Source organism: Chiloscyllium punctatum, chromosome 36, assembly GCF_047496795.1.
Source record: "Chiloscyllium punctatum isolate Juve2018m chromosome 36, sChiPun1.3, whole genome shotgun sequence".
Classification (NCBI taxonomy): Eukaryota; Metazoa; Chordata; class Chondrichthyes; order Orectolobiformes; family Hemiscylliidae; genus Chiloscyllium; species Chiloscyllium punctatum.
Window position 1 is genome coordinate 18,643,014 of NC_092774.1, and position 23,322 is coordinate 18,666,335.

Here is a 23,322-nt window from a genome sequence, read left to right on the forward strand (position 1 = left end):
GACAAGGGGCTGTTATTGTGTATAATATATAGAGACTACAGCTTTATAATATCCACAAGGGGCTGTTATTGTGTATAATATATAGAGACTACAGCTTTATAATATCCACAAGGGTCTGTTATTGTGTATAATATATAGAGACTACAGCTTTATAATATCCACAAGGAGCTGTTATTGTGTATAATATATAGAGACTACAACTTTATAATATCCACAAGGTGCTGTTATTGTGTATAATATACAGAAACTACAGCTTTATAATATCCACAAGGGGCTGTTATTGTGTATAATATATAGAGACTACAGCTTTATAATATCGACAAGGGGCTGTTATTGTGTATAATATATAGAGACTACAGCTTTATAATATCCACAAGGGGCTGTTATTGTGTATAATATATAGAGACGACAACTTTATAATATCCACAAGGGGCTGTTATTGTGTATAATATATAGAGACTACAGCTTTATAATATCCACAAGGGGCTGTTATTGTGTATAATATATAGAGACTACAACTTTATAATATCCACAAGGTGCTGTTATTGTGTATAATATACAGAAACTACAGCTTTATAATACCCACAAGTGGCTGTTATTGTGTATAATATATAGAGACTACAGCTTTATAATATCCACAAGGGACTGTTATTGTGTATAATATTTAGATACTACAACTTTATAATATCCACAAGGGGCTATTATTGTGTATAATATATAGAGACTACAGCTTTATAATATCCACGAGGGGCTGTTATTGTGTATAATATATAGAGACTACAGCTTTATAATATCCACAAGGGTCTGTTATTATGTATAATATATGGAGACTACAGCTTTATAATATCGACAAAGAGCTGCTTTTATGTATAATATATAGAGACTACAGCTTTATAACATCCACAAGGGGCTGTTATTGTGTCTAATATACAGAGACTACAGCTTTATAATATCCACAAGGGGCTGTTTTGTGTATAATATATGGAGACTACAACTTTATAATATCCACAAGGGGCTGTTATTGTGTATAATATATAGAGACTACAGCTTTATAATATCCACAAGGGGCTGTTATTGTGTATAATATATAGAGACTACAACTTTATAATATCCACAAGGTGCTGTTATTGTGTATAATATACAGAAACTACAGCTTTATAATACCCACAAGTGGCTGTTATTGTGTATAATATATAGAGACTACAGCTTTATAATATCCACAAGGGACTGTTATTGTGTATAATATATAGAGATGACAGCTTTATAATACCCACAAGGGGCTGTTATTGTGTATAATATATAGAGACTACAGCTTTATAATATCCACAAGGGACTGTTATTGTGTATAATATATAGAGACTACAGCTTTATAATATCCACAAGGGGCTGTTATTGTGTATAATATATGGAGACTACAACTTTATAATATCCACAAGGGGCTGTTATTGTGTATAATATTTAGAGACTACAGCTTTATAATATCCACAAGGGGCTGTTATTGTGTATAATATATAGAGACTACAACTTTATAATATCCACAAGGTGCTGTTATTGTGTATAATATACAGAAACTACAGCTTTATAATATCCACAAGGGGCTGTTATTGTGTATAATATATAGAGACTACAGCTTTATAATATCGACAAGGGGCTGTTATTGTGTATAATATATAGAGACTACAGCTTTATAATATCCACAAGGGGCTGTTATTGTGTATAATATATAGAGACGACAACTTTATAATATCCACAAGGGGCTGTTATTGTGTATAATATATAGAGACTACAGCTTTATAATATCCACAAGGGGCTGTTATTGTGTATAATATATAGAGACTACAGCTTTATAATATCCACAAGGGGCTGTTATTGTGTATAATATATAGAGACTACAGCTTTATAATATCGACAAGGGGCTGTTATTGTGTATAATATATAGAGACGACAGCTTTATAATATCCACAAGGGGCTGTTATTGTGTATAATATATAGAGACTACAGCTTTATAATATCCACAAGGGTCTGTTATTGTGTATAATATATAGAGACTGCAGCTTTATAATATCGACAAGGGGCTGTTATTGTGTCTAATATATAGAGACTACAGCTTTATAATATCCACAAGGGGCTGTTATTGTGTATAATATATAGAGATGACAGCTTTATAATATCCACAAGGAGCTGTTATTGTGTATAATATATAGAGACTACAGCTTTGTAATATCCACAGGGGGCTGTTATTCTGTATAATATATAGAGACTACAACTTTATAATATCCACAAGGGGCTGTTATTGTGTATAATATATAGAGACTACAGCTTTATAATATCCACAAGGGGCTGTTATTGTGTATAATATATAGAGACTACAGCTTTACAATATCCACAAGGGGTTGTTATTGTGTATAATATATAGAGACTACAGCTTTATAATATCCACAAGGGGCTGTTATTCTGTATAATATATAGAGACTACAACTTTAGAACATCCACAAGGGGCTGTTATTGTGTATAATATATAGAGACTACAGCTTTATAATATCCACAAGGGGCTGTTATTCTGTATAATATATAGAGACTACAGCTTTATAATATCCACAAGGGTCTGTTATTGTGTATAATATATAGAGACTACAACTTTATAATATCCACAAGGGGCTGTTATTGTGTATAATATATAGAGACTACAACTTTATAATATCGACAAGGGGCTGTTATTGTGTATAATATATAGAGACTACAGCTTTATAATATCCACAAGGGGCTGTTATTGTGTATAATATATAGAGACTACAGCTTTATAATATCCACAAGGAGCTGTTATTGTGTATAATATATAGAGACTACAGCTTTATAATATCCACAAGGGACTGTTATTGTGTATAATATACAGAGACTACAGCTTTATAATAGCCACAAGGGGCTGTTATTGTGTATAATATATAGAGACTACAACTTTATAATATCCACAAGGGACTATTATTGTGTATAATATTTAGATACTACAACTTTATAATATCCACAAGGGGCTATTATTGTGTATAATATATAGAGACTACAGCTTTATAATATCCACAAGGGGCTGTTATTGTGTATAATATATAGAGACTACAGCTTTATAATATCGACAAGGGGCTGTTATTGTGTATAATATATAGAGACGACAGCTTTATAATATCCACAAGGGGCTGTTATTGTGTATAATATATAGAGACTACAGCTTTATAATATCCACAAGGGTCTGTTATTGTGTATAATATATAGAGACTGCAGCTTTATAATATCCACAAGGGTCTGTTATTGTGTATAATATTTAGATACTACAACTTTATAATATCCACAAGGGGCTATTATTGTGAATAATATATAGAGACTACAGCTTTATAATATCCACAAGGGGCTGTTATTGTGTATAATATATAGAGACTACAGCTTTATAATATCGACAAGGGGCTGTTATTGTGTATAATATATAGAGACGACAGCTTTATAATATCCACAAGGGGCTGTTATTGTGTATAATATATAGAGACTACAGCTTTATAATATCCACAAGGGTCTGTTATTGTGTATAATATATAGAGACTGCAGCTTTATAATATCGACAAGGGGCTGTTATTGTGTCTAATATATAGAGACTACAGCTTTATAATATCCACAAGGGGCTGTTATTGTGTATAATATATAGAGATGACAGCTTTATAATATCCACAAGGAGCTGTTATTGTGTATAATATATAGAGACTACAGCTTTGTAATATCCACAAGGGGCTGTTATTGTGTATAATATATAGAGACTACAGCTTTATAATATCCACAAGGAGCTGTTATTATGTATAATATATAGAGACTACAGCTTTATAGTATCGACAAGGAGCTGTTATTATGTATAATATATAGAGACTACACTTTATAACATCCACAAGGGGCTGTTATTGTGTCTAATATACAGAGACTACAGCTTTATAATACCCACAAGGGGCTGTTATTGTGTATAATATACAGAGACTACAGCTTTATAATATCCACAAGGGGCTGTTATTGTGTATAATATATGGAGACTACAACTTTATAATATCCACAAGGGGCTGTTATTGTGTATAATATATAGAGACTACAGCTTTATAATATCCACAAGGGTCTGTTATTGTGTATAATATATAGAGACTACAACTTTATAATATCCACAAGGGGCTGTTATTGTGTATAATATATAGAGACTACAGCTTTATAATATCCACAAGGGGCTGTTATTGTGTATAATATACAGAGACTACAGCTTTATAATACCCACAAGGGGCTGTTATTGTTTATAATATATAGAGACTACAGCTTTATCATATCCACAAGGGACTGTTACTGTGTATAATATATACAGATGACAGCTTTATAATATCCACAAGGTGCTGTTATTGTGTATAATATATAGAGACTACAGCTTTATAATATCCACAAGGGGCTGTTATTCTGTATAATATATAGAGATTACAACTTTATAATATCCACAAGGGGCTGTTATTGTGCATAATATATAGAGACTACAGCTTTATAATATCCACAAGGGGCTGTTATTGAGTATAATATATAGAGACTCAAGCTTTATATTATCCACAAGGGGCTGTTATTGTGTATAATATATAGAGACTACAGCTTTATAATATCGACAAGGGTCTGTTATTGTGTATAATATACAGAGACTACAGCTTTATAATATCGACAAGGAGCTGTTATTATGTATAATATATAGAGACTACAGCTTTATAATATCGACAAGGAGCTGCTTTTATGTATAATATATAGAGACTACAGCTTTATAACATCCACAAGGGGCTGTTATTATGTCTAATATACAGAGACTACAGCTTTATAATATCCACAAGGGGCTGTTATTGTGTATAATATATGGGGACTACAACTTTATAATATCCACAACGGGCTGTTATTGTGTATAATATATAGAGACTACAGCTTTATAATATCCACAAAGGGCTGTTATTGTGTATAATATATAGAGACTACAACTTTATAATATCCACAAGGTGCTGTTATTGTGTATAATATACAGAAATTACAGGTTTATAATACCCACAAGTGGCTGTTATTGTGTATAATATATAGAGACTACAGCTTTATAATATCCACAAGGGACTGTTATTGTGTATAATATATAGAGATGACAGCTTTATAATACCCACAAGGGGCTGTTATTGTGTATAATATATAGAGACTACAGCTTTATAATATCCACAAGGGACTGTTATTGTGTATAATATATAGAGACTACAGCTTTATAATATCCACAAGGGGCTGTTATTGTGTATAATATATAGAGACTACAGCTTTATAATATCCACAAGGGGCTGTTATTGTGTATAATATATAGAGACTACAGCTTTATAATATCCACAAGGAGCTGTTATTATGTATAATATATAGAGACTACAGCTTTATAGTATCGACAAGGAGCTGTTATTATGTATAATATATAGAGACTACAGCTTTATAACATCCACAAGGGGCTGTTATTGTGTCTAATATACAGAGACTACAGCTTTATAATATCCACAAGGGGCTGTTATTGTGTATAATATATGGAGACTACAACTTTATAATATCCACAAGGGGCTGTTATTGTGTATAATATATAGAGACTACAGCTTTATAATATCCACAAGGGGCTGTTATTGTGTATAATATATAGAGACTGCAGCTTTATAATATCCACAAGGGTCTGTTATTGTGTATAATATACAGAGACTACAGCTTTATAATACCCACAAGGGGCTGTTATTGTGTATAATATATAGAGACTACAGCTTTATCATATCCACAAGGGACTGTTATTGTGTATAATATATAGAGAAGACAGCTTTATAATATCCACAAGGGGCTGTTATTGTGTATAATATATAGAGACTACAGCTTTAAAATATCCACAAGGGGCTGTTATTGTGTATAATATATAGAGACTACAGCTTTATAATATCCACAAGGGGCTGTTATTCTGTATAATATATAGAGATTACAACTTTATAATATCCACAAGGGGCTGTTATTGTGTATAATATATAGAGACTACAGCTTTATAATATCCACAAGGGGCTGTTATTGTGTATAATATATAGAGACTACAGCTTTATAATATCCACAAGGGGCTGTTATTGTGTATAATATATAGAGACTACAGCTTTATAATATCGACAAGGGTCTGTTATTGTGTATAATATACAGAGACTACAGCTTTATAATATCGACAAGGAGCTGTTATTATGTATAATATATAGAGACTACAGCTTTATAATATCGACAAGGAGCTGCTTTTATGTATAATATATAGAGACTACAGCTTTATAACATCCACAAGGGGCTGTTATTGTGTCTAATATACAGAGACTACAGCTTTATAATATCCACAAGGGTCTGTTATTGTGTATAATATATAGAGACTACAACTTTATAATATCCACAAGGGGCTGTTATTGTGTATAATATATAGAGACTAAAGCTTTATAATATCTACAAGGGGCTGTTATTCTGTATAATATATAGAGACTACAACTTTATAATATCCACAAGGGGCTGTTATTGTGTATAATATACAGAGACTACAGCTTTATAATACCCACAAGGGGCTGTTATTGTGTATAATATATAGAGACTACAGCTTTATAATATCCACAAGGGACTGTTATTGTGTATAATATATAGAGATGACAGCTTTATAATATCCACAAGGGGCTGTTATTGTGTATAATATATAGAGACTACAACTTTATAATATCCACAAGGGACTATTATTGTGTATAATATATAGAGACTACAACTTTATAATATCCACAAGGGGCTGTTATTGTGTATAATATATAGAGACTACAACTTTATAATATCCACAAGGGGCTGTTATTGTGTATAATATATAGAGACTACAACTTTATAATACCCACAAGGGGCTGTTATTGTGTATAATATATAGAGAGTACAGCTTTATAATATCCACAAGGGGCTGTTATTGTGTATAATATATAGAGACTACAACTTTATAATATCCACAAGGGGCTGTTGTTGTGTATAATATATAGAGACTACAACTTTATAATATCCACAAGGAGCTGTTATTGTGTATAATACATAGAAACTACAGCTTTATAATATCCACAAGGGGCTGTTATTCTGTATAATATATAGAGACTACAGCTTTATAATATCCACAAGGGGCTGTTATTGTGTATAATATATAGAGACGACAGCTTTATAATATCCACAAGGGGCTGTTATTCTGTATAATATATAGAGACGACAGCTTTATAATATCCACAAGGGGCTGTTATTCTGTATAATATATAGAGACTACAGCTTTATAATATCCACAAGGGGCTGTTGTTGTGTATAATATATAGAGACTACAACTTTATAATATCCACAAGGAGCTGTTATTGTGTATAATATATAGAAACTACAGCTTTATAATATCCACAAGGGGCTGTTATTCTGTATAATATATAGAAACTACAGCTTTATAATATCCACAAGGGGCTGTTATTCTGTATAATATATAGAGACTACAGCTTTATAATATCCACAAGGGGCTGTTATTGTGTATAATATATAGAGACTACTGCTTTATAATATCCACAAGGGTCTGTTATTGCGTATAATATATAGAGACTACAGCTTTATAATACCCACAAGGGGCTGTTATTGTGTATAATATACAGAGACTACAACTTTATAATATCGACAAGGGGCTGTTATTGTGTATAATATATAGAGACTACAGCTTTATAATATCCACAAGGGGCTGTTATTGTGTATAATATATCGAGACTACAGCTTTATAATATCCACAAGGAGCTGTTATTGTGTATAATATATAGAGACTACAGCTTTATAATATCCACAAGGAGCTGTTATTGTGTATAATATATAGAGACTACAGCTTTATAATATCCACAAGGGACTGTTATTGTGTATAATATACAGAGACTACAGCTTTATAATATCCACAAGGGGCTGTTATTGTGTATAATATATAGAGACTACAACTTTATAATATCCACAAGGGACTATTATTGTGTATAATATATAGAGACTACAACTTTATAATATCCACAAGGGGCTGTTATTGTGTATAATATATAGAGACTACAGCTTTATAATATCCACAAGGGGCTGTTATTGTGTATAATATATAGAGACTACAACTTTATAATATCCACAAGGGGCTGTTATTGTGTATAATATATAGAGAAGACAGCTTTATAATATCCACAAGGGGCTGTTATTGTGTATAATATATAGAGACTGCAGCTTTATAATATCCACAAGGGTCTGTTATTGTGTATAATATATAGAGACTGCAGCTTTATAATATCCACAAGGGGCTGTTATTGTGTATAATATATAGAGACTACAACTTTATAATATCCACAAGGGGCTGTTATTGTGTATAATATATAGAGACTACAGCTTTATAATATCCACAATGGGCTGTTATTGTGTATAATATATAGAGACTACAACTTTATAATATCGACAAGGGGCTGTTATTGTGTATAATATATAGAGACTACAGCTTTATAATATCCACAAGTGTCTGTTATTGTGTATAATATATAGAGACTACAGCTTTATAATATCGACAAGGGGCTGTTATTGTGTCTAATATATAGAGACTACAGCTTTATAATATCCACAAGGAGCTGTTATTGTGTATAATATATAGAGACTACAGCTTTATAATATCCACAAGGAGCTGTTATTGTGTATAATATATAGAGACTACAGCTTTATAATATCCACAAGGGGCTGTTATTGTGTATAATATATAGAGACTACAGCTTTATAATATCCACAAGGAGCTGTTATTATATATAATATATAGAGACTACAGCTTTATAGTATCGACAAGGAGCTGTTATTATGTATAATATATAGAGACTACACTTTATAACATCCACAAGGGGCTGTTATTGTGTATAATATACAGAGACTACAGCTTTATAATACCCACAAGGGGCTGTTATTGTGTATAATATACAGAGACTACAGCTTTATAATATCCACAAGGGGCTGTTATTGTGTATAATATATGGAGACTACAACTTTATAATATCCACAAGGGGCTGTTATTGTGTATAATATATAGAGACTACAACTTTATAATATCCACAAGGGGCTGTTATTGTGTATAATATATAGAGACTACAGCTTTATAATATCCACAAGGGGCTGTTATTGTGTATAATATATAGAGACTACAGCTTTATAATACCCACAAGGGGCTGTTATTGTGTATAATATATAGAGACTACAGCTTTATCATATCCACAAGGGACTGTTATTGTGTATAATATATAGAGATGACAGCTTTATAATATCCACAAGGGGCTGTTATTGTGTATAATATATAGAGACTACAGCTTTATAATATCCACAAGGGGCTGTTATTGTGTATAATATATAGAGACTACAGCTTTATATCCACAAGGGGCTGTTATTGTGTATAATATATAGAGACTACAGCTTTATAATATCCACAAGGGGCTGTTATTCTGTATAATATGTCGAGATTACAACTTTATAATATCCACAAGGGGCTGTTATTGTGTATAATATATAGAGACTACAGCTTTATAATATCCACAAGGGGCTGTTATTGTGTATAATATATAGAGACTACAGCTTTATAATATCGACAAGGGTCTGTTATTGTGTATAATATACAGAGACTACAGCTTTATAATATCGACAAGGAGCTGTTATTATGTATAATATATAGAGACTACAGCTTTATAATATCGACAAGGAGCTGCTTTTATGTATAATATATAGAGACTACAGCTTTATAACATCCACAAGGGGCTGTTATTATGTCTAATATACAGAGACTACAGCTTTATAATATCCACAAGGGGCTGTTATTGTGTATAATATATGGAGACTACAACTTTATAATATCCACAAGGGGCTGTTATTGTGTGTAATATATAGAGACTACAGCTTTATAATATCCAGAAGGGGCTGTTATTGTGTATAATATATAGAGACTACAACTTTATAATATCCACAAGGGGCTGTTATTGTGTATAATATACAGAAACTACAGCTTTATAATACCTACAAGGGGCTGTTATTGTGTATAATATATAGAGACTACAGCTTTATAATATCCACAAGGGACTGTTATTGTGTATAATATATAGAGATGACAGCTTTATAATATCCACAAGGGGCTGTTATTGTGTATAATATATAGAGACTACAGCTTTATAATATCCACAAGGGGCTGTTATTGTGTATAATATATAGAGACTACAGCTTTATAATATCCACAAGGAGCTGTTATTATGTATAATATATAGAGACTACAGCTTTATAGTATCGACAAGGAGCTGTTATTATGTATAATATATAGAGACTACAGCTTTATAACATCCACAAGGGGCTGTTATTGAGTCTAATATACAGAGAATACAGCTTTATAATATCCACAAGGGGCTGTTATTGTGTATAATATATGGAGACTACAACTTTATAATATCCACAAGGGGCTGTTATTGTGTATAATATATAGAGACTACAGCTTTATAATATCCACAAGGGTCTGTTATTGTGTATAATATATAGAGACTACAACTTTATAATATCCACAAGGGGCTGTTATTGTGTATAATATATAGAGACTACAGCTTTATAATATCCACAAGGGGCTGTTATTGTGTATAATATATAGAGACTACAGCTTTATAATATCCACAAGGGTCTGTTATTGTGTATAATATATAGAGACTACAACTTTATAATATCCACAAGGGACTGTTATTGTGTATAATATATAGAGATGACAGCTTTATAATATCCACAAGGGGCTGTTATTGTGTATAATATATAGAGACTTAAGCTTTATAATATCTACAAGGGGCTGTTATTCTGTATAATATATAGAGACTACAACTTTATAATATCCACAAGGGGCTGTTATTGTGTATAATATACAGAGACTACAGCTTTATAGTATCGACAAGGAGCTGTTATTATGTATAATATATAGAGACTACAGCTTTATAACATCCACAAGGGGCTGTTATTGTGTCTAATATACAGAGAATACAGCTTTATAATATCCACAAGGGGCTGTTATTGTGTATAATATATGGAGACTACAACTTTATAATATCCACAAGGGGCTGTTATTGTGTATAATATATAGAGACTACAGCTTTATAATATCCACAAGGGTCTGTTATTGTGTATAATATATAGAGACTACAACTTTATAATATCCACAAGGGGCTGTTATTGTGTATAATATATAGAGACTACAGCTTTATAATATCCACAAGGGGCTGTTATTGTGTATAATATACAGAGACTACAGCTTTATAATACCCACAAGGGGCTGTTATTGTGTATAATATATAGAGACTACAGCTTTATCATATCCACAAGGGACTGTTATTGTGTATAATATATAGAGATGACAGCTTTATAATATCCACAAGGGGCTGTTATTGTGTATAATATATAGAGACTACAGCTTTATAATATCCACAAGGGGCTGTTATTGTGTATAATATATAGAGACTACAGCTTTATAATATCCACAAGGGTCTGTTATTGTGTATAATATACAGAGACTACAGCTTTATAATATCGACAAGGAGCTGTTATTATGTATAATATATAGAGACTACAGCTTTATAATATCGACAAGGAGCTGCTTTTATGTATAATATATAGAGACTACAGCTTTATAACATCCACAAGGGGCTGTTATTGTGTCTAATATACAGAGACTACAGCTTTATAATATCCACAAGGGGCTGTTATTGTGTATAATATATGGAGACTACAACTTTATAATATCCACAAGGGTCTGTTATTATGTATAATATATAGAGACTACAACTTTATAATATCGACAAGGGACTGTTATTGTGTATAATATATAGAGACTACAGCTTTATAATATCCACAAGGAGCTGTTATTGTGTATAATATATAGAGACTACAGCTTTATAATATCCACAAGGGACTGTTATTGTGTATAATATACAGAGACTACAACTTTATAATATCCACAAGGGACTGTTATTGTGTATAATATATAGAGACTACAGCTTTATAATATCCACAAGGAGCTGTTATTGTGTATAATATATAGAGACTACAGCTTTATAATATCCACAAGGGACTGTTATTGTGTATAATATACAGAGACTACAGCTTTATAATATCCACAAGGGGCTGTTGTTGTGTATAATATATAGAGACTACAACTTTATAATATCCACAAGGAGCTGTTATTGTGTATAATATATAGAAACTACAGCTTTACAATATCCACAAGGGGCTGTTATTGTGTACAATATATAGAGACTACAGCTTTATAATATCCACAAGGGGCTGTTATTGTGTATAATATATGGAGACTACAGCTTTATAATATCCACAAGGGGCTGTTATTGTGTATAATATATGGAGACTACAGCTTTATAATATCCACAAGGGGCTGTTATTATGTATAATATACAGAGACTACAGTTGTATAATACCCACAAGTGGTAGTTATTCTCTATAATATAGAGAGATTGCTGCTTTATAATATCCACGAGGGGCTGTTATTATGTATAATATACAGAGACCACAGTTGTATAATACCCACAAGTGGTAGTTATTCTCTATAATATAGAGAGATTGCTGCTTTATAATATCCACGAGGGGCTGTTATTATCTATAATATATCGAGGAGGCTATAACATTATAATCTCCACGAACGGCTGTTACTTGTGTAATGTATATTCTGCAATCTCGAAGTTGAGAATATTCACAAGAGTCGACTATTCCTCACGATATACATTGGGGACTCCAACTGTCTAATATCCACAAGGTTTGACTATTCGCTCTTAATTATGGAGGTGACGACCTCTCTCTCTCATGTCGACAAGGGTTTGTGGTTGTCCGCAGTCCACACTGAGATAACTATGTCCCCCCGCAGCCCCTGACCCGAGTACCTTTCTGCTGGTGGACATGCCGTTGATCCATGGCCTGTCGTAGTTCTGGCTGGTGTAACCAGTGGGACGTGCCAGAGGCTGGACAGCTCGCTGCTCCCGCTTCTGCTCAGCCTGCATGCGTTCGCGTTCCCTCAGACGCAGTCGACTCTGCATCAAAGCACAGCAGGATCCCGGGTGGTCAGCACCAGCTTGCTCAACAGGAACCACCCCATCCACTCCGCACCCCCCCTTCCCCAATCCCCACCATCTCCCCCCATCCCCCACCCACCATTCCCCCCCACCCCCCACATCCCCCCCATTTCCCCACATCCCCACCACCACCTACCCCCATCCCCCCCACCATCTCTCCCCACCCCCATTCCCACCCACCACCCCACATTCACCCATTCCCCACCCCATCCCCCCCACCATCCCCCCCATCCCACCCACCATCCCCCCCATCCCCCACACACCATTCCCCCCATCCCCCACCCACCATTCCCCCCCACATCCCCATTCCCCAACATCCACCGCACCACCTACCCCAAACCCCCCCCACCATTCCCCACCCCCCCCCCACATTACCCCCCACCATCCCCCACCCCCCACCATCGCCCCCATCTCCCCGTTACCTCCCCCCATCCCCCCCATCCACCCCCCCCCACCACCATCCCCCCCCATGGCCCCCATCCCCCCCATTCCCGCCCCCACCATCCCCCCCACCAGCCCCACGATCCCCGCCCCCACCATTCCCCCGCCACCAGTCCCCCATCCACCCCACCAGTCCCCCATCCCTCCCACCATCCCCCATTCCCCCCACCACCCACCCGCATCAGCCCCACCCATCCTCCCCCCAGCTCCCCCAATCCCCCATCCCCCCCACCCCCACATCCCCCCCCACCCCCCCACACCCCCAAATCCCCCACCATCCCCCCCACCCCCCCAACCATCACCCCCCCAACCCATCCCCCACCATCCATCCCCCACCCATCACACCCCCCCAACACCACAACCCCCTGTATCTCTCCCCTTCAGCCCAACAACTCCATACCGAGACTCTCGAGAGTAACCCGCCCAGACCCATTTCCCTCTGACTAATGCACATAACACTATGGGGAATGTAGCATGGCCAATCCAGCCGAACCTACACATCCCTGAGCACTATGGGTAATGTAGCATGGCCAATCCACCCAAACCTGCACATCCCTGGGCACTATGGGTAATTTAGCACGGCCAATCCACCCGAACAGATACATCACTGGGCACTATGGGTAATTTAGCACGGCCAATCTACCCAAACCTGCACTTCACTGGGCACTATGGGTAATTTATCATGGCCAAACCACCCTAACCTGTACATCTCTGGGCACTATGGGTAATTTAGCACAGCCAATCCACCCTAACCTGCACATCCCTCGGCACTATGGGTAATTTAGCTTGGCCAATCCACCTCAACCTGCACATCCCTGGGCACTATGGGTAATTTAGGACTGCCAATCTACCCTAAACTGCACATCCCTGGGCACTATGGGTAATTTAGCATGGCCAATCCACCCTAACCTGCACATCCCTGGGCACTATGGGTAATTTAGCATGGCCAATCTACCCGAACAGATACATCACTGGGCACTATGGGTAATTTAGCACGGCCAATCTACCCAAACCTGCACTTCACTGGGCACTATGGGTAATTTAGCATGGCCAAACCACCCTAACCTGTACATCCCTGGGCACTATGGGTAATTTAGCATGGCCTATCCACCCTAACCTACACATCCCTGAGCACTATGGGTAATGTAGCCTGGCCAATCCACCCTAACCTGTACATCTCTGGGCACTATGGGTAATTTAGCAGAGCCAATCCACCCTAACCTGCACATCCCTCGGCACTATGGGTAATTTAGCATGGCCAATCCACCTCAACCTGCACATCCCTGGGCACTATGGGTAATTTAGGACTGCCAATCTCCCCTAAACTGCACATCCCTGGGCACTATGGGTAATTTAGCATGGCCTATCCACCCTAACCTACACATCCCTGAGCACTATGGGTAATGTAGCCTGGCCAATCCACCCTAATCTGTACATCTCTGGGCACTATGGGTAATTTAGCAGAGCCAATCCACCCTAACCTGCACATCCCTGGGAACGATGGGTAATTTAGCATGGCCAATCCACCCTAACCTACACATCCCTGAGCACTACGGGTAATGTAGCCTGACCAATCCACCCTAACCTGCACATCCCTGGGCACTATGGGTAATTTAGCATGGCACATCCACCCTCACCTGCACATCCCTGAGCACTATGGGTAATTTAGTATGGCCAATCCACCCTAATCGACACATCCCTGGGCACTGTGGGTAATTTAGCACGGCCAATCCACCCTAATTCACACATCCCTGGGCACTATGGATAAGTTATCACGGCCAATACACCCTAACCTGCACATCCCTCGGCACTATGGGTAATTTAGCATGGCCAATCTACCCTAAACTGCACATCCCTGGCCACTATGGGTAATTTAGCACGGCCAATCTACCCAAACCTGCACATCCCTGGGCACTATAGGTAATTTAGCATGGCCAATCCACACTCACCTGCACATCCCTGGGGACTATGGGTAAGTTAGCATGGCCAATCCACCCAAACCTGGACATCCCTAGGCACTTTGTGTAATTTAGCATGGCCTATCCACCCTAACCTACACATCCCTGAGCACTATGGGTAATGTAGCCTGGCCAATCCACCCTAACCTGTACATCTCTGGGCACTATGGGTAATTTACCATGGCCAATCCACCCTATCCTGCACATCACTGGGCACTATTGGTAATTTAGCACAGCCAATCCACCCTAACCTGCACATCCCTGGGCACTATGGGTAATTTAGCATGGCCAATCCACCCTAACCTGCACATCCCTGGGCACTATGGGTAATTTAGCATGGCCAATCCACCCTAGCCTGTGCATCCCTGGGCACTGTGGATAATTTAGCTCAGCCAATCCACCCTAAATGTACACATCTCAGGGAACTATGGGTAATTTAGCACGGCCAATCTCCCCTAAGCTGCACATCCCTGGGCACTGTGTGTAATTTAGCATGGCCAATCCACCGTAACCTGTACATCCCTGGGCACTATGGGTAATTTAGCATGGCCAATCCACCCTAACCTGCACATCCCTGGGCACTATGGGTAATTTAGCATGGCCAATCCACCCTAACCTGCACATCCCTGGGCACTATGGGTAATTTAGCATGGCCAATCCACTCTGACCTGCACATTTTATGGACTGTGGGAGGAAACCCACGCAGATATGGGGAGAATATGCGCACTCCACACAGACAGTTGCCCTGAGCGGGAATCAAACCCGGGTACTTGGTGCTGCCCCACTGTGGGAAGCTGAAATCATTCTACTTACTCGATATTTCCCCCGAGAAAGTAGTTTACCCCAGAGGCAGTCGCTGGATTTTCAAACTTCAACCTTGGGCATCATCTAGTGTGTTTGTATTATTTAATGTCAACTTTGTCCGTTCAGGTTGCCCTATTATGACATGTTGGGAACAGATTTTTGGAGATTTACTCTCTCAGAAATGAACAGAAACATCTTAGTCTTGGACGTGCTGCAAGATTGAATAATATGAATGAACATCGTCTTTGAGATTTGTGCGACCTTATCTCCAGAAGAGCAGAAGAGCTCAGCGCAGGAGTAGGCCATCTGGGCATACAAGCCTGCTCCGCCATTCAATAAGATCAAGGCTGATCTTTGACATGGGCTCAGGTCCCCTTACCCGCCCACTCACAACATGGGGCGGCATAGGGGCTCAGTGCTGCCTCACAGCACCAGGGTCCCAGGTTTGATTCCAGCCTCGGAATGTCTGTGCGGAGTTTGCACATTCTCCCCCCGTGTCTGCGTGGGTTTCCTCCGGGTGCTCCGGTTTCCTCCCACACTCCAAAGATGTGCAGCTTAGGGTGGATTAGCCGTGCTAAATTACCCATAGTGCCCAGGGATGTGCAGGTTAGGGTGGATTGGCCATGCTAAATTACCCATAGTGCCCAGGGATGTGCAGGTTAGGGTGGATTGGCCATGCTAAATTGCCCATTGTGCCCAGGGATTTGCAGGTTAGGGTGGATTGGCCGTGCTACATTACCCATAGTGCCCAGGGATTTGCAGGTTAGGGTGGATTGGCCGTGCTACATTACCCATAGTGCCCAGGGATGTGCAGGTTAGGGTGGATTGGCTGTGCTAAATTGCCCATAGTGTCCAGGGATTTGCAGGTTAGGGTGGATTGGCCATGCTAAATTACGCATAGTGCCCAGGGATGTGCAGGTTAGGGTGGATTGGCCATGCTAAATTACCCATAGTGCCCAGGGATGTGCAGGTTAGGGTAGATTGGCCATGCTAAATTGCCCATAGTGCCCAGGGATTTGCAGGTTAGGGTGGATTGGCCGTGCTACATTACCCATAGTGCCCAGGGATGTGCAGGTTAGGGTGGATTGGCCGTGCTAAATTGCCCATAGTGCCCAGGGATGTGTAGGTTAGGGTGGATTGGCCATGCTAAATTACCCATAGTGCCCAGGGATGTGTAGGTTAGGGTGGATTGGCCATGCTAAATTACCCATAGTGCCCAGGGATTTGCAGGTTAGGGTGGATTGTTCATAGTGCTAGGTGCATTAGTCAGAAGTTAATGGGTCGGGGTGAGTTACTGTTCGGACGGTCGGTGTGGACTGGTTGGGCCGAAGGGCCTGTTTCTGCACTGCAGGGAATCTAATCAACTCTAATTTCTTCAATGGTCAAAAATCTAGCCTTAAAAACATCCAATCAGGTTGCCTCAACTGCTTCACTGGGTCAGGAATTCCACAGATTCGCAGCCCTTTGGGAGAAGTGTTGCTCCTTAAATCTTCTCCTCCTTATTTTGAGGTTATGTCCCCTAGTTCTGGTTTCACTCACCAGTGGGAACAACCTCCCTTTTTCTGACATATCTCATTCCCTTCAATCATTTTCTATGTTTCTACAAGATTCCCCACCGCCCCCTCAATTCTTCTCGATCGTCCCAGTCTACTCAATCTCTCCTCATTAGCCAACCCTCCTGGGACAAACCAAACAGAGACACGCACGAGAGTTCCTAGAAGCATAGCATTCCAACTGGAACTCGATCAACAAACACATCGAGTTAGACCCCATTTACCACCTCCCACCTGAGAAAAGGAACAGGAAGTGACTTCACCACAGGAAATGACACCACCACCGGCAATGTCATCACCAGCCCAAAGAAACCCAAACAAAGCAGGAATTATCAGCAGCGCTTCGTCCAGAGGCCCACTGAAGATGTTACCTAGTACGGTGACGAAACATCTGAAAACAGACCTTCCAGCTCACCGAGCAAACCCACATCCAGAACCTCAACCTGGGCTACAAATCTTCGCAAAACCCGCTAAACCCTCTCAACTCCGGAATCAACCGAGTCACCTCCTGTGTGCCCCCCTCCAGGGCTAGTACATCCTCTCTCAAGTAAGGAGGCCTAAACTGTACACAGTACTCCAGGTACGGCCTCACCAGCACCGTGTACAGTTGCAGCATAACCTCCCTGTTTATAAACTCCGTCTCACTCACGACGAAGGACAATATTCCATTTGCCTTCTCCATTACCTGCTGCACCTGTAAACCCACTCTTTGTGGTAAGCGCACAAGGACTGCCAGGTCCCTCTGCATGACAACATATCAACAGATTTCAAGATAATCACAGAAGGAGATGTTACTGCGGGATTGCATCGTTTGCAGCAGGATCATTGCAGATGAGAAAGGAGCCCGAAAAGGGTCGACTCCCAAAATGAGAATGTGCAGCAAAGAGCCCTTATCCTCGCTGTGGGGAGGAAGAGACAGTTTGGCCCTCATTCTGAGTGGATGTTTCGTCTCGCAGGAGATATTGGAACAAGAGGACCCAATTGAACAATATGAGGCCTGATGTTCAAGGTGAAGATGTGCAAATTTTTTTCTCTCTCTCAGAGCAGGTGGAGTCTCTGGCCTTCCGTTCCCCAGGCAACACAGGAGAGTGGCTCACTGAAGTGATGCAAGTCTGAGGGAGATAGATAATTGGTCGACAAGAAACGGGCAAGTTATCAGGGCAGATCAGAAATTGGAGTTGGCATCACTTACATGAGTCACGCATCGATTAAACGGTAGAGCAGGTTGAAAGGGCAGAGACGTCAGAGAATCCCCACATAGTGGAAACAGACCCTTCGGCCCAACAACTCCACACCGACCCTCCAAAGACGAATGAACCCTTCCTTTATGCTCTACATTTACATCTGACTATTGCATTTAACCAACTCATCCCTCCACACCAGGGTAATTTAGCACGGCCAATCCACCCTAACCTGCACATCCTTGGGCACTATGGGGAATATAGCATGGCCAATCCACCCTAACCTGCACATCCCTGGGCACTATGGGTAATTTAGCATGGCCAATCCACCCTAACCTGCACATCCTTGGGCACTATGGGGAATATAGCATGGCCAATCCACCCTAACCTACACATCACTGGGCACTATGGGTAATTTAGCACGACCAATCCACCCTAACCTACACATCCCTGGGCACTATGGGTAATTTAGCATGGCCAATCGACGCTAACCTGCACACCCCTGGGCACTATGGGAAATTTAGAATGGCCAATTCACCCGTACCTGCACATCCCTGGGCATCATGGGTAATTTAGCACGGCCAATCCACTCTAACCGACACATCCCTGTCACAATGGGTAATTTAGCACGGCCAACCCACCATAACCTGCACATCCCTGGGCACTATGGGTAATTTAGCACGGTCAATCCACCCTAACCTGCACACCCCTGGGCATTATGGGTAATTTAGCACGGCCAATTCACCCTAACCTGCACATCCCTGGGCACTATGGGTAATTTGGCATGGCCAATCCACCCTAACCTGCACATCCCTGGGCACAATGGGTAATTTAGCACGGCCAATCCACCCTAACCTGCACATCCCTGGGCACTATGGGTAATTTAGCACGGCCAATCCACCCTAACCTGCACATCCCTGGGCACTATGGGTAATTTAGCATGGCCAATCCACCCTAACCTGCACATCCCTGGGCACTATGGGTAATTTAACATGGCCAATCCACCCTAACCTGCACATGCCTGGGCACTATGGGTAATTTAGCACGGCCAATCCACCCTAACCTGCACATCACTGGACTGTGGGAGGATCCGGAGCACCCGGAGGAAACACACACAGACACGGGGAGAATGTGCAAACTGTACACAGACAGTCACCCCAAGGCTGCAATCGAACCTTAGAACCTGGCGATGTGAGGCAGCAGTGCTAACCACTGAGCCACTGCCCCAAATTACACAGGTCAGTGTACCGTGTACACATATCTCCCTGAGGGAGAGGGGACTGAGAGACACCAGTCAGTGTACAGATATCTCTCTGAGAGAGAGGGGACTGAGAGACACCAGTCAGTGTACAGATATCTCCCTGAGGGAGAGGGGACTGAGAGACACCAGTCAGTGTACAGATATCTCCCTGAGAGAGAGAGAGAGGCCTGAGAGACACCAGTCAGTGTACAGATATCTCCCTGAGAGAGAGAGAGAGAGGGGACTGAGAGACACCAGTCAGTGTACAGATATCTCTCTGAGAGAGAGGGGACTGAGAGACACCAGTCAGTGTACAGATATCTCCCTGAGGGAGAGGGGACTGAGAGACACCAGTCAGTGTACAGATATCTCCCTGAAGGTGAGAGAGGGGACTGAGAGACACCAGTCAGTGTACAGATATCTCCCTGAGAGAGAGAGGGGACTGAGAGACACCAGTCAGTGTACAGATATCTCCCTGAGAGAGAGAGAGAGGGGGGACTGAGAGACAACAGACAGTGTACAGATGTCTCCCTCAGGGAGACAGGGGACTGAGAGACACCAGTCAGTGTACAGATATCTCCCTGAGAGAGAGAGAGAGAGAGAGAGAGAGAGAGGGGACTGAGAGACATTAGTCAGTGTACAGATATCCCCCTGAGGGAGAGAGAGGGGACTGAGAGACCCCAGTCAGTGTACAGATATCTCCCTGAGAGAGAGAGAGGGGACTGAGAGACACCAGTCAGTGTACAGATATCTCCCTGAGAGAGAGGGGACTGAGAGACACCAGTCAGTGTACAGATATCTCCCTGAGAGAGAGAGGGGACTGAGAGACACCAGTCAGTGTACAGATATCTCCCTTAGAGAGAGAGGGGACTGAGAGACACCAGTCAGTGTACAGATATCTCCCTGAGAGAGAGAGAGGGGACTGAGAGACACCAGTCAGTGTACAGATATCTCCCTGAGGGAGAGAGGGGACTGAGAGACACCAGTCAGTGTACAGATATCTCCCTGAGGGAGAGAGGGGACTGAGAGACACCAGTCAGTGTACAGATATCACCCTGAGAGAGAGAGCGGACTGAGAGACACCAGTCAGTGTACAGATATCTCCCTGAGGGAGAGAGGGGACTGAGAGACACCAGTCAGTGTACAGATATCTCCCTGAGAGAGAGAGAGGGGACTGAGAGACACCAGTCAGTGTATAGATATCTCCCTGAGGGAGAGGGGACACCTGACAGTTTACACACAATGTCCTGACGCACAGCAGACTGAGAGATATAGTTTCATTCCCCTGTAGGTTGAAAGAGGCCTGAACAAACTTACCGCCAACATGGTGCTGTTCTCCCTTGCCTTGAGTGTTGCTGGATGGAAGGTGCTGGAGTCAAGGCTCCATTGCAGTATCTTCCGTTAGGTCAGCATCTTCCCAACAATGGGGGGGACATTGTGAGGTCAATCGCTTCAGACCCTGTGACCTGGAAAGGGGCCGGTCGGCAGTAAGAGTCAAGTCGGTATCCACATACCTACCGGTGGCGAGGTGACAAGCAGAGGGCTACAAGTTCTTCACCTCCTAATTCCCCAAACTCTGACACTCCATCGACAAGGCATGAGTCAGGGGAGTGAGAGAATTCTCCCCACCTGCCCGGCATGGGGTGGGGGGTCGAATAAATTCCAAGGACCTTGCTGGCAACACGCATGTCCCAAGAATGAATCAATAAAAACTGACAGCAAGCTGGGGCAGTCGGTCTGCTGAAAGTCCCAGTGAAGGGGAACGGGTCAACTGTTAGATGGATGTGGTGTTCGGACAATATTCCTTGGAGGTAAAAACAATGACTGCAGAGGCTGGAAACCAAATACTGGATTAGTGGTGCTGGAAGAGCACAGCAGTTCAGGCAGCATCCAACGAGCAGCAAAATCGACGTTTCGGGCAAAAGCCCTTCATCAGGAATAAAGGCAGTGAGCCTGAAGCATGGAGAGATAAGCAAGAGGAGGGTGGGGGTGGGGAGAAAGTAGCATAGAGTACAATGGGTGAGTGGGGGAGGGGATGAAGGTGATAGGTCAAGGAGGAGAGGGTGGAGTGGATAGGTGGAAAAGAAGATAGGCAGGTCGGACAAGTCCAGACAAGTCAAGGGGACAGTTACTGAGCTGGAAGTTTAGAACTAGGGTGAGGTGGGGGAAGGGGAAATGAGGAAACTGTTGAAGTCCACATTGATGCACTGGGGTTGAAGTGTTCCGAGGCGGAAGATGAGGCGTTCTTCCTCCAGGCGTCTGGTGGTGAGGGAGCGGCGGTGAAGGAGGCCCAGGACCTCCATGTCCTCGGCAGAGTGGGAGGGGGAGTTGAAATGTTGGGCCACGGGGCGGTTTGGTTGATTGGTGTCCCGGAGATGTTCCCTAAAGCGCTCTGCTAGGAGGCGCCCAGTCTCCCCAATGTAGAGGAGATCACATCGGGAGCAACGGATACAATAAATGATGGATGTGCAGGTAAAACTTTGATGGATGTGGAAGGCTCCTTTAGGGCCTTGGATAGAGGTGAGGGAGGAGGTGTGGGCGCAGGTTTTACAGTTCCTGCGGTGGCACGGGAAAGTGCCAGAATGGGAGGGTGGGTCGTAGGGGGGTGTGGACCTGACCAGGTAGTCACGGAGGGAACGGTCTTTGCGGAAGGCGGAAAGGGGGTGGGGAGGGAAATATATCCCTGGTGGTGGGGTCTGTTTGGAGGTGGCGGAAATGTCGGCGGATGATTTGGTTTATGCGAAGGTTTGTGGGGTGGAAGGTGAGCACCAGGGGCGTTCTGTCCTTGTTATGGTTGGAGGGGTGGGGTCTGAGGGCGGAGGTGCGGGATGTGGACGAGATGCATTGGAGGGCATCTTTCACCACGTGGGAAGGGAAATTGCGGTCTCTAAAGAAGGAGGCCATCTGGTGTGTTCTGTGGTGGAACTGGTCCTCCTGGGAGCA